Raw genomic sequence first — 13,574 nt, forward strand, 5'->3', positions numbered from 1 at the left:
GTTAAGCTATTTAAAGTGGACATCGTAGTGATTTGATATACGTACACATTGTGAACAGATCCCCCCAGTCTTTTTAATTAACACATCTATCACCACATATGTTTTTGTGTTTTGTTTTATTTTGTTTTGTTTGGTGAGAAGATTTAAGTTCTACTCTCAGCAGATTTCAGTTCTACAATACAGTGTTAACTGTAGTCACAGTATTTTACATTGAATCCTCAGAACTTATTCATTCAGAGCATTTTAAACTGTATTTTTCTTGTGCTTTTTTTCATCTCCAGCCTCTTGTCCTTAATTAATTCAATTCCATTCTTTGTAGTTCAGTGTTATGAGGTTACTGCTCTAAATTTTATCTCTGTAGAGCTGAATCTATGGGACACATTTTTATATGTAGCATATTATCATGTTTCTTGTTTTCCGGATTTTTTTTTGTCTTTTAGAGCCAAGAGGAAATAGAAAATAGAAAACATTTCAATATGTCCAAATGGTTAGATATTTTTGTTTGTTTCTAATTTTACTTGTATTTTATTATATTATACTCAATTTATTTGATTTTCATTATTTCATATTTTAAATATACTTATGCTTTTATTTTGGCCTAGTATAAGTTCATTACTTTTGCAAATGTTGTAAGAGCACTTTGCAAAGAAGATGCATTCCCTGTTGGATATAATGCTTACTACCAGTCTTTATATAAAGATGTTTCATTCACAAGTTCTTTTTCCTTTGAATTAATATTTCAGTTATTGGGCTTTGTATCCAAGTAATTTTTTCAGAAAGATCTAAAAATATACTATAATCACAAGTTGTTGCATAATTATGTTTCTATTTCCTTTATATGTGCATGATTTGTCCCTAGTTAAAGAATTCTTAATTAGGACCCTGTAGGGTCTTCTTACTTATGTTTAAAGAAATTTGCCATCTGAGTCATTTCTGGAGAGATATGCATTAGTTCTTGACATCGATTTCATTTAGGCTCAGGTTGTCACTGTTTCTGAAAGATATTCCATGGTTTGATAATGTGGCTATTCCTTAGTTTATTATAGTTAAGGTTAATTTTCATTGTTTTTGATCATTTTGGTAATTTCAGGCAGAAACTTACATAAAAACAACTTCTTTCTCTTACCAGAACTACATGGTGTGCTGAGCCTTTGCCTGTTTAAAAATATCTTCTTTGTTGCTTTCAGACATGGACTATTATTTAGATCAACACATATTCTTGAATCACAGTTAAGTTTTCTTTTATCCTTTGAATTTCTCATTGCCCTCTGGTACCTGATTCTGCAATATCTGAAGAGAGCCTTATTTTTGCTTTCTTTATTAGTAACCTATTATTTATTGTGCTCAATTACTTGAAGTTCAAAACTTACTCCAGGATGTTGCAGGGAAGTATATAAGCTCCAGTCATCATATTGCTGCATGGTTTCATAAAATGAGAACATTAACCAACACTTTTGTCATCTCAGTGAAGCATTTTGATATAGTCTCTGCCCCTCCCCACTCCCCCTCATGAAAAGAAGGCTACAAAACCTGATGGGAGCTTAGCTAGCATCCTTTGTTTCCCCTACGGGGTGGTAATATACAGAAGATCATTGCTCACATTTGGCCATGTACCCGCTGCTTTTCCTCTCTTGTAGGTACCTGCTCATAAAAGTAAAATTTGTTCTTTCTTTTTCCATGTTTGGTAACCTGCCCCTTTGCGGAAAGATCTGCTGTCTCCCGCTATCTATCTATAACTGACAGGTAAATTCATTTTAAGAAGTTAAAAAAACACCCAGTGTCCTCCAAACAAGACATAACTTGATGCTACATTTGACTGTCCAACTGGTTCTTGCATCTATTTCAATTAACAAGAAATCAAGGGTAGGCAGAGAGATAATTAATAAGCTTCTACAAACCCCCCACAAAGATAAATCTTTGTTTTATATATTTTTATTAATTTTCTTTTCTTGGTTCCTGGTGAACTCTTTTGTTCTGCAGATATGAACTTTAACTTATTTTTTTTAAATTTTTTTGAGAGAAGAGAAGGTGCTGGCAATATGGGTAATTCCAGATGGAGAATTACATGTCTTCGTGGCCTCATTTCTCTTTTGTTTTCATGTGTGCATTTGTTTGTTCAACTTGTGAAGTACTATGCCAGCTTCTAGGCTCTGCTTCACTCTGCATCGCCATTTTTTCTGGTGTAGGAATAGCATTGTCCCCTCTCAGATGGAATTTACCTTGTGAAAGGAGTTCACAGGAGCGACACTCTTGACTGCTTCTCTCTGACAGCTAGGCCATCTCTTGTGATAGCTTCTGCCACCAAAACTCAGCCTGAGTTACGGGGCTGCCACTTGCCACATTGATAAACCATCCCTCCTGAGGGATGAGCACCACTGCTGAGATGGCTCCAGCTGTTAGTGTCACCTGAGTGATGGCATCTAATTAGCATGTTGGCTTCAAGTGCCTTTCCCTAGCCTGATCTTATAGACTCTGTGTCTGGCTAAAATTGTCAAAATGACTGTCAGTTTGGTGACTTTTATGATTTTAATCATAAATGCAAGTTGTCCTTTGTTCTGTGTTTCAGAGAGGAGCTGATAAACCACACATGTCCTCATGTTCCCACCTTTTGTCATAATTCTTGAATTACAAATGTTAAAAGTAGTAAATACCTAGATCTCTAAAACTTTAGAAAAGGAAAAAAGTAGATAGAAGAAAGCAAGGTTTTTTTTGTTTTGTTTTGTTTTGTTTCTATAGCAAGCACACACTCAGGGTTTCTCTGCCCATATTCAAATATGGAGGAATGATTATAAAGCTACAGGAACTTAAACTGTGCTTTCCCACCCACTGTACAACTGAACTATTTGTGTTTCTGTAATACATGGCTCAGTTAATTAAATTACTCTATATATCAAATCCTTGGGAGGGAGGGAAGAAAGAGCAAATAGATTGCTTTATTATGAGTATTATATTTGTCTTATTTCCTTTCACAAAGAGAAGGGACATAAGATTACTTAGGCCTCATCCTGACTTTCAAAAAGATATGGCAAACTCCTATGAATTTCTAATACTATTTTTATATTATCCTTGTGTCAAATTTAATGTAAACTAACATTTATTTTACTAATTTTGCTAATAATTCTCTGCACTTAAACAGCACCCACATTGGCAATCACTATTCTGAGTACAAAATGTCATACTAAGAGAGCCCATTGGTTCTCAAGACCAGAGATGCAATGAGTCATTAATTCAAAGATATTGGATACGATCTAGATGGAATAGGTAATGCCAAAACCACTGACAGTATCTGAAATAGGCTTTTGATTAATGATTTGTGTTAACCAGTCCTAGGTATTCACAAATGGAATGTAAAAGCACGGCAAAATAGGAATAAAAGCTAACCAGATGTCACTCTTTCCAGCAACCCACTAATACATGCCTAGCATGCATTTTCCATATCTACAGATGAAAGTAAATTAACTATAATAAGCTGCTAACTGGGCATTATCTGAGGGTTGAAGTAGTCCTACCATTTGGAAATGCTAAGATATTTAAATGAATGATACTAAATCTACTATAGCAACTCTGAGTCCAAAAGCAATTTGTATTTTGTTGTTGTACATGTTGATGTAAAAGAAAGAACATAATGAGCTGGTTTTTCCCCCAAAGGAACTTGACCTCCTTAGTGGAGAGAAAAAAAAGTAGAAGAAGGAAGATAAAATAAAAAACAGCTGTTTGGCCTAGAGGAAGAAAAGGATTCCCCAGTGACAAATTTATAATCAAGAGAAAATCGAGTCCAAAGAAATGAAATAAAGACAGCCAATGGGATTGTCTCTAAATTTATATAAAATCGTTTGAGTATCAAAGGACAGAAAGAGAAATGTCTCCAAAGAACCAAACATTACAGTAACTCTCCAAAAGGAACAAAGAGGAAAGAAGAAACAAAATGTAGTACTTGTATATATTATGCATTTCTGAACTTGCTTTAAAACAGCCACAAAGTTCCCATATATCTTTAGTATATATTTAACATAGTTACAGCAAGGAAAGTTCTCATATATCTTTAGCATATATTTAACATAGTTACAGCAAGGATGGATGGATGGGCCCAGACTCGAACCACACCACAACCTGCATCTCAGACACAGAGACATCACATATGTCCTGTAATAAAAAATAAACAACATTTCTGAGACAATAAGTAAATGGAATAAAAAACATGGATGAAAATTACAAAGCCTGTTCCTTCAGCAATTTAATTAAAACCAAAGCATTCAGAGGAATTAGAATCAGAAGTGGTAGTGAGGGACGCCTGGGTGGCTCAGTCGGTTAAGCGTCTGCCTTCAGCTCAGGTCATGATCCCAGGGTCTTGGGATCGAGTCCCACATCGGGCTCCCTGCTCTGCAGGGAGCCTGCTTCTCCCTCTGCCTCTGCCTCTCTCTCTCTCTCTCTCTCTCTATCTCTCATGAATAAATAAATAAAATCTTAAAAAAAAAAAAAAGAAGTGGTAGTGAAATCTGGGTGTACATTGATCAACTCAATCCATCCAGAACTTATAAACGGATTTTCTTTTTTTATATGAAAAAAAAAAAACTATTATTGCATACAACAACACAGGTATTTTCTGTTTGCACTCTTTGCTCTCTTAAGAACAGCCTAGAATCCTTACACTGACCACTGTCTGTATTGTGATCTCACACAGGTTATTGTAAATACCAGGTGCCTCACAACCTTGTAGATATTTAAAATAGCATTCAGGATTTGAAGATGACTCAAAAGTCTCACAATATAATCCCAAAACCTTTGTTTAAGAAATGCATTTTATGTTAGTTGGCTTTAGTGTGAAACCTCAAAAGATAGGGTTCATTTTTCAGTCAATTGATTCAGTTGAGTTCTGCCAGTGGGGTGGAGAGTGTTAAGATCTGATGGTACCCTAAGGACTCCACCTGCAGTTATCACTTTGTGTGCCTGCCCTCCGTTCCTGTCATTAACTTTTCCCTTCACCTGCCACAACGTGAAATGGGTACGAACATTGTGTGTGCTTCCTTCTGAGCCAAGATGAAATTCTGCCACTGTGCTGTCAGAGGGTAGCTTGCAGTCATATGTAAGTCAACGGGTGAAAACTTTTGAGATGATTTTCTCTTATAAAATATGATTTTTTTTCTTTTTTTCGTTAGAAAAGAACTCCAACTTGTTAAGATGAGATTTCCTTTAGTTCTCTCTTAATGCTTTTAATAGTATACCGATTGCTTGGTGTTCCCTAAAGATATACACACATATGCAATAAGAAGCCCATGTATAGGATTTTTTGAAATGACAAAATAGCAAAAATGGGGGTGTAGGTAATTAATGATAACATTAAAAAATTACTTTCAAATATCCATGCTATTCCCAATGGCAATAAATGGTTTCTGTATGAATAATAACATGTACACAAAATGAATAATAACTGGGCCATGTTTTTAAGCATATGCTTATACCAAAAAGAAAGAGAATAATGATGATTGCATCTCAAATCAATAGAAGAAAAGAATTGCAGATGTTATGGCTCCTAACCACAGGAGGCAGGAGCCCTGAGCAAGGAAACTCTCTGGTGGCTGGAATTGCTGAACACACATCCTGAAACAAAGAGACGCTAAAGTTGGACGAGAATTCTGAAGTGCCAGGAGAGGCAAAGCAAGCCTCCGAATTGAAAACTCACAGAATTGTCTCCATTTGCTTTACCTGAAATTTAAATTAGGTATGATGGAATTGGGTGGTCTTTCTGACTAAACTGGGGGGGGGTGGTTGGCGGGGTGAGAATAGCAAATAATTTTTGGAGGCAACAGAAAGAAAATTGCTTTTCTGTCATAGGACTAATCATAATATTTGTGCATAAATGTGAAAAACCGGAGAAGAGAGCTTTCGAGAGGCTGTTACAGATAGTACATGTAGAAGAGGTTTTATCTGTATGAGAATCTCAAAGGCAACCTTGACCACACTCGTAAGGAAATAGCCACAAATCCAGGAAGCCGTATAGATGGTTCTTCCAGCCCACATTCTGCCAGCCACAGTGGATGAGGAGCATCTTTTGAAATATTAAAACCAGGTTGCAACAAGGAGATTTACTACATGCTCTTAGATATATTCAGATTTCTGTGTTTTGAAGATACCATTTATGCAGCAGATATATTTGCTTAATAAACATGGGAAAATAAAGGAATTATTCTTAAATAAATGCAAGAAAGTAAATTCGCTATAATTTGAATAAATGCAAGAATAATTCATTTTATTTCCCATGTTTGTTAAGAGAATATATATTGCAGATACATATATGTATGTATACACATATGACCTCAGAACAGCATAAAATGAGCAGTGTGACACTGAGTTGATATGATTCCAGCTAAAAGTGAAAACACTTGATTTGACATTTTAGTTTTTTCCACCCTCATTCTCAATTAACACCAAATGTTCCTTATATATTTTTTAATCCTGAAAATAGCTTACAAGCCTACCTTCTCCCCTGATTGTTTCCTTACATATCATATAATTACATATAATTATAACAAATCTTTAACAGATTCAAAGGATTTCATTGTATTCGGAACTGAACTGACTTTAAGAGGAATCCAATTTGTTTCCCCTCCCTGAGGTAATGTAAGTAGATTTGATAAAGACTTAAGTATGTTGTTCTAACTGAATAAAATAGTTGTTTCTGCAAAGACTAATATAATCTTGAGCCTTATAAATTGAATATGACATCTAAAATGAGGAAGCTAAGAATCTCTCTCTACTCTGCTTAGATCATTGTTGAAATATTTGTCTATTCTGGCGACCATGCTTTCAGAAAGACATCAGTGAATTTGAGTTTTTCCAGAAAAGGGTGTTGTATTTGATAAGGAAATTCAAAATTATGCTCAAGGGGAAGCACTGGTTGAGCTACCCCGATGGACCTGGTAGGCCCAACTATTCCATATTTCTATGAATAAATTCAACTTAGATTATGAATAATGTTCTTATATAATGTATGTCAAGTACATCAAAGTGAGAAGTTTCATGACTTCTCATTCAAGTTATAAGTCAAAATCTGATGACTTAATAAACCAAACTTGAAATCCTAATTTAATTATATCACAGAGCTAAAATGCACATTTTAGCCTCACTTCTTTTTGGCAGGAATTATGACTTTTTTCTTCCATCTATAAAAGACAGAATTTTGACACTTTTATTATAGAAAATTGAACTTTTTACAGGAGCTCAGTTTTCTATAGTTTGTGGATGCCTAGATTTTACAAAGCAAAATCTATTTTTAGAATATAATTAGAAGAAAGGAATTTTTTCATAAAGATTAAAAATATTTAAGTATTTCCAGGAAGGAGTAGGACACTGGAGTTGGGATGATGATAGATTTGAGGGATCTTATCCAGGATAAAATAGACAGGACTCAGATACAGTTGTGTGTTGAGGAGGAGGAATGTCAATGAAGATATCTGTCCCCCGTTCTTTAAGAACTGAGGTTAAGGAACTGATGTTTTCAGGATTACAGCATTCCACCAGAACCACATATATATATATATATATATTTGAAACATTCCCTAAAGTTTCACTGAGAAAGGACTTGCCCTTCCAGGAAGACACATTTTTTTTCTCTGTGCCACAACACTTGCCATGCTTTTTTCCCATCAATAGAACGTCAAGCCCCTTCCCTTAAAAATCCACCCTTTCCTCTACCTTCTTGAAGACACACCTCAGGCATCTAAGCAAAGCACATACTGTAATTTATTAATCCACCTTCAAATTCTTTCCATATAGACCCACTGCTTTCTCTTCATCCTTGCAATGGTTGGTTTCACTTTGGAGGTCTTCATCAATCATCCCTTTTCTTTATCCCATAGTGCTTGCACAATATGCAATTATTTCTTCATTTCACTTAGTTGCCTGATTATTAGATATTTTTTCTACCTGTGTGGGTGAACTAAGTATAAAACCATTTCTGCCATATCCCTTTGATTAGATATTTTTCTTTGTTTTCACTTTATTTTCCCATTTTTCTTCAAAAGCTTTTATCACCACAAGTAAGTAAGCAATAGAATGAACATTGCCTAGAAAATGTTGAATGCCTGCTGGAAAAAAAAAATCCATATTCTATAAGGAAATATCCTGTTTTTACCTAAAATATTTATAGCCCTGTGCAAATATAAAATCAGCCGTGGGTAACTTTTTGTATGTGTTACATTTCTCACAGGTTGTCTTTAATTTCTTCTGTGATGCTTAAATTTATTACACAGCAATTCCAAACAAAACCAAATACTGCAAAACAACTTAATAGAACATATATCAAGGAAAAAAATCCTTTAAATTTAAGTAAAAAAGAGCAAAACAAATTAGGGATGTTTATGCAATGGAGTTGAATTTATTTCTTTAGAAATTTCCCCCACTTACCCATGAATGTTTATGTTGATTAATAGGGTACTTTTCATTTTTTATTTCAATTCATTAGAATCTCTGAGATGGGAATTTAGGAGTTACCAGTTGTCCCACATGACAATCCAAATGAGGAGCTAGCATGCATAGGCTTTTGGAGGAGGTCCTAGCCAATGCTGAGTCAAGGGCCAATGAATGGCTAATCAAGTGACTTGTCAAGGCAATATTTTTTGTCCTGAAAAACAGAAGAATGACACAATATTTTATGCTTTACCATTTCCCTGCAAGTTTTATCTTACCATTTCCCTGCAAGTTTTATCTTTTCCTTTCCCAGAACTGATGAGAAGTTTATTTTTTCTACTACAAGAAAAGTAAAAAAAGAGGAAGGGGACTACTCCATTTAGAGATAAGAAATGGTACCTTACAAAAACAGAATGAACAGATTATACAAGAGGATTGTAATGGAGGTGTTCAAAAGAACTTCACTCCAATATAGGCCAAGCCCTGTTCACTGTTTTCATCCTAGCTTGATTAGCAGGAGATATCTTTCCTGTTGGTAAAACTAATTCTCTCAGAACTGGTTGCCGAAGGTCTCAGTGTAGCAAAATCTTTCTCTGGGAACATTTGCTACTGTCTACATAAAAGCAATTCCAATCATAACTTCTTTAAAGTAAAACATATAAATGACATTCTTTTCCTAATGCATTCACTGCAAAGGCAGGACTCTGATTATTTATATGACCTATGTCTTAATGTCACCGCAAAGGTTAGTTTACTAAGTGTTTATAGATTTATTTCCTAAAAATGAAAGGTAAGCTTCTCAAAAATCACAGAGTAGTAAATTTTCTATAAACTGGCAAGCTATTGCAAATGGGGAAATAATGTTCTAGAATTGAAAAACAATGCAGATATTTGGAAACATTTAAATCTATAATGAAACATGCAATATTGTCTTTTAAATGTTAGGAAAGAAAGAAAGAAAGAAAGAAGAAAGAAAGAAAGAAAGAGAAAGAAAGAAAGAAAGAAAGAGAAGAAAGAAAAAGAAAGAGAAAGAAAGAAAGAAAAGAAGAAGAGAGAGAATCCTTTAGGAAATGGATCTTTTGGGAAATCACACAGATGACTGTTTTTTTTAAGATTTTATTTTTTTTGACAAAAAGAGACACAGTGAGAGAGGGAACACAAGCAGGGGGAGTGGGAGAGGGAGAAGCAGGCTTCCCGCCGAGCAGGGAGCCCGATGTGGGACTCGATCCCAGGACCCTGGGACCATGACCTGAGCTGAAGGCAGACGCTTAACAACTGAGCCACCCAGGCGCCCCTGCAGATGACTTTTTCAACTGCTCTTATGGAAATTGTAAATCAAACTGAAGCAAACCCTAAAAATATTATCTTTAGTTTATTAGGGGTCATAAGTCCAATTAAAGACCAATTACCAATTCTGGAACATTTCTAGTTGTGTCTTTAGCAGAGACATAGAATTAATTGACCCTTCATGCATATGCCACTATTTTGAAGGAACAGAACTCTCAGTTTGATCAAAGCCCAGGTCTTTGTCTTTTAATATCTTTTTGTATTAGTATTCTCTCAATTTTTCTTCTAAATAACTTAAAGCATTATATATTTGTCCCTTTTGTGAATCTTCCCATCATCCACGTGGGAGAGGAATGTGATAAAAGATCAGGGTGACTTATTTCACTTAACATAATACCCTCTAGGTCCACCATGTTGTCCCAAATGGTAAGATCTCAGTCTTTTTATGGATGCATAATCCTGTGTGTCTGTGTGTGTGTGTGTGTGTGTGTGTATGTATACATCTTCTTTATCCATTCATCTATTCATAGACACTGAGATTGCTTTCGTATCTTGGCTATTGCAAATAATGCTGCAATAAACATAGGGGTGCATGTTTCTTTTCTAATTAGTGATTTTGTTTTCTTTGGGTAAATACCCATTAGGCTACTTGTAAGGTTTTGATAATCATCTGCACACTGATAACTCAAAAATCTGTATCTACAACCTCAAATTTTCTCCTGAACTCCAGACTTCTGCCTTTAACTGGAATACAGCCTATGTATTCCAGAGGCATCTCAAAATCAATTTGTATAAATATGTACCTATTATCTTCCCCCAATAGTCTATTCTCCTATTGTAACCCCCAAACCAGGAAATAGCACCAGCTTCTGCCCCAATGCCCAACCCGGGGACCTCTATATATCATTAACCATGCCCCACACACCCACACATCCACTTATCTTTGCTTCTACTATTACTTCCCCAATCCAGACTACTATTCTCTTTTGCCTAAACCCTTATTTTTGCCCAGTTTCCTAAATATGCACTGTTTCTTTCCAATCTATCTTCCGCATTACAGTATAATCTTTTTAGAACTTTTTTCTCAATAGGTTAGTGTTTCAAAAACATCACTTAACCCTTTGAAAAATTTCAAATTCCTTGACCTGATCTTAACAATGGGTTTATAATGAGCCCAACTTTCCTTTGTCACTTTCTCCCTAATAATTCCACCCCAACTTTATAGACCTTTGTCCAGTTCTTTGGAATTATCACACACCTTCCAAGTCGACATTACCTCTGATGAAATATTTATCCTCCATTGTTCTTGCAACTAATTCCAACTCATCCTTCAGGCTTCAACCAAGAGGTTTTTACTGCCAGAAATCTTATATGATCCCCTAACTTAGACTTTCATATCACCATATAAACAACACTACACTAGAAATGGTTTTGTTTATCCAAATGTGGCCTACAAGCTCAGAAAGAACAGGGAATGTGTCTGTCTTGGGCATCACAGCAGCCCCAGCACCTGGCAGCCAGAGTAATTGGCACTTAGTAGTTACTGAACACATTAGGGTCAAATAGATGAATTTTTTAGGGCAAAGTCCAGAATATGAGTTTTAGTCCTGACTATTACCTTACTAGGTTAGTTCATTAGGTCAAGGATAAAGTAAAGCAGATGCCAACATCTGAGGCTGTTTTTAAAGATTTAGGGAACAGATTTTCAAAATAGATTTGTATGGTTTTCAATCTTCTCTCTTAGCAACTTAGCAGTCAGATATCAATTGGTAGAAGGCTTTTTCACACCAGAATTTAGTAAAAGCCAAACTATTTATTGAAAATGTCTTTCATCTCCTTATTTGTCATCATTCCCAATCTTAATAGAGATGTTAAATGAAATTTTAATTAAATTTTCATTGCCCTCTGTTAATTAATGGATTGGTTTGCTATCATTATTTCTGCTCAGACTCTTTGCCTAATAAAGATTGATTGACTCCCAGCCTTCCAACTTGAGATCTGGAATCAGTTTACTGGTAGTTTACTGGAACAGAGCCAGAGTTGTCCTTATTCACTTGACATAAATAGCTGTGTGTGACAGTAGCTGTGTGATTTACGATGGTCTAGTACTAATTTACTAATGGAATTGGATGGGTGGATTTAACTTTCCTAAAGAAAATATTGAGTCTGATCTAAGTCAAGCCCACTATAATCTCATACCACCAATCCTTATTTCAAACCATACCCCTTTACTAACGTCACCAATTTGGATAAATGCTGTTTGAAGCAACACGCTAAAGTGAATAATTAGAATGGTGGCTTTGTGGTGACGAGGTAATTTTAATTTCATTTCTTTGTATCTGGTTATTTCATATTCACTTATATGATGTGTGTAGCTAATAATAAGCTGGTTTTCATTACTTGCTTCTTTTCATATAGATAGATATGGGTATATAAATATTGATGCAGAGGTATGACATGGGTGTAGATGTAAATAGATATAAATATGAATATGATATAGATATAGATGATACAGATAGGTATAAATATAAATTTGAGGTATAGAGATAGAAATATAGATATACATATAATGCTGTTTTTTCTTTTTATCAATTTCTGTAAACTGTCATAGTGTTTAGTGGTATGCTTTACTTAAGATTACTGGTATGCTTAAGTGTCTCTTAGTATTAATATTTAAAAACATTGGTCCTTTAGGAATTCATTTTTTAAATTTATCATATTGTTAAAAATAAGGAAATGGCTTAGAAAATTTCAATCCAAAACCTTATGTGAAATTTTCACTTTTAAGGCCAGTTTCTAAAACTAATACCTTTTTTTCTTTTTTTAATGTGGCCTGGGTCTTAAATGTGTAGTACTAAGGTTGTTTGGTTTTTCCTACAGAAATAGTAAGGAAAACCTGAAGTTCCTTTTTGTAATGTTCACTTGCACAGAAAGAGATGCATATATATGTTTTAGTGACCCAGACTTTTAGAACAGCTCATTAGTGCCATTTAGCATGTAATAGATATTTTGGCTAAAGAAGTTTATGGGTTTTACAAATAATTTCTTCCTCCCACACACCAAATTTAACAGTTTTATAGTCTTTTACAACTTCCACCCCCATTCATGCACCTCATCATTATACCAAGAGCCAAATTTTAATGATTTTTGTTGCCTCTAGCACCAAATACATGTTCAGAAGTGATGCAGCCCAAACTCTGATTAAATGCCAAACTTTACTGATGAAGAACAGGTCCACTGAGTAAGTAATAATGATGAGTGAGATTTCATGCTGTTTTACTGCCAACAGACCATCAGAAACGGAGTTCAGTTCATATAAAAACAGGCTTCTACCAAACAAGTCAGGATGGCTGGCAGCCTTGGTAAACATGTAAATGAACTTGATAACCCTCCCTATTTGGAGAATTCATGTAAAATACTCTCCTGCTTGCTTTATTTGGCTTGCTTTAAAATGTCAAGGGATTTGCAATGGGGCCTTTAGCTTCTAAAGTCCTAAATTAACTAAATGTGTATTACGATAGCTGACCAGAACCTGAAGTACAATTTGCAGAGAATCTTGAAGAAACCTGAGAAACACAACAGAATCTAATGTTTTATCAAGAATAATGTAAAAGGTAATTAAAAGGTACCATTATTACAGGGCACTACATAAAGAATTAGCTTCATGAAGAATTGTATCTTGTTATCATTAACAAGATATAATGATATGATCTTAATAACAATACATATTTACTAATCACCTTGTATTTGCTAGACCCGGTGCTGTGTCTCTGCATATATGAATTCATAAAACCCTTACAATATTTTCATGTAAAGAACATTATTTTATTTTATTTTATTTTATTTTATTTTATTTTATTTTATTTTATTTTATTTTATTT

The sequence above is a fragment of the Neomonachus schauinslandi genome, chromosome 3 (assembly GCF_002201575.2).
Source record: "Neomonachus schauinslandi chromosome 3, ASM220157v2, whole genome shotgun sequence".
NCBI classification, from domain to species: Eukaryota; Metazoa; Chordata; class Mammalia; order Carnivora; family Phocidae; genus Neomonachus; species Neomonachus schauinslandi.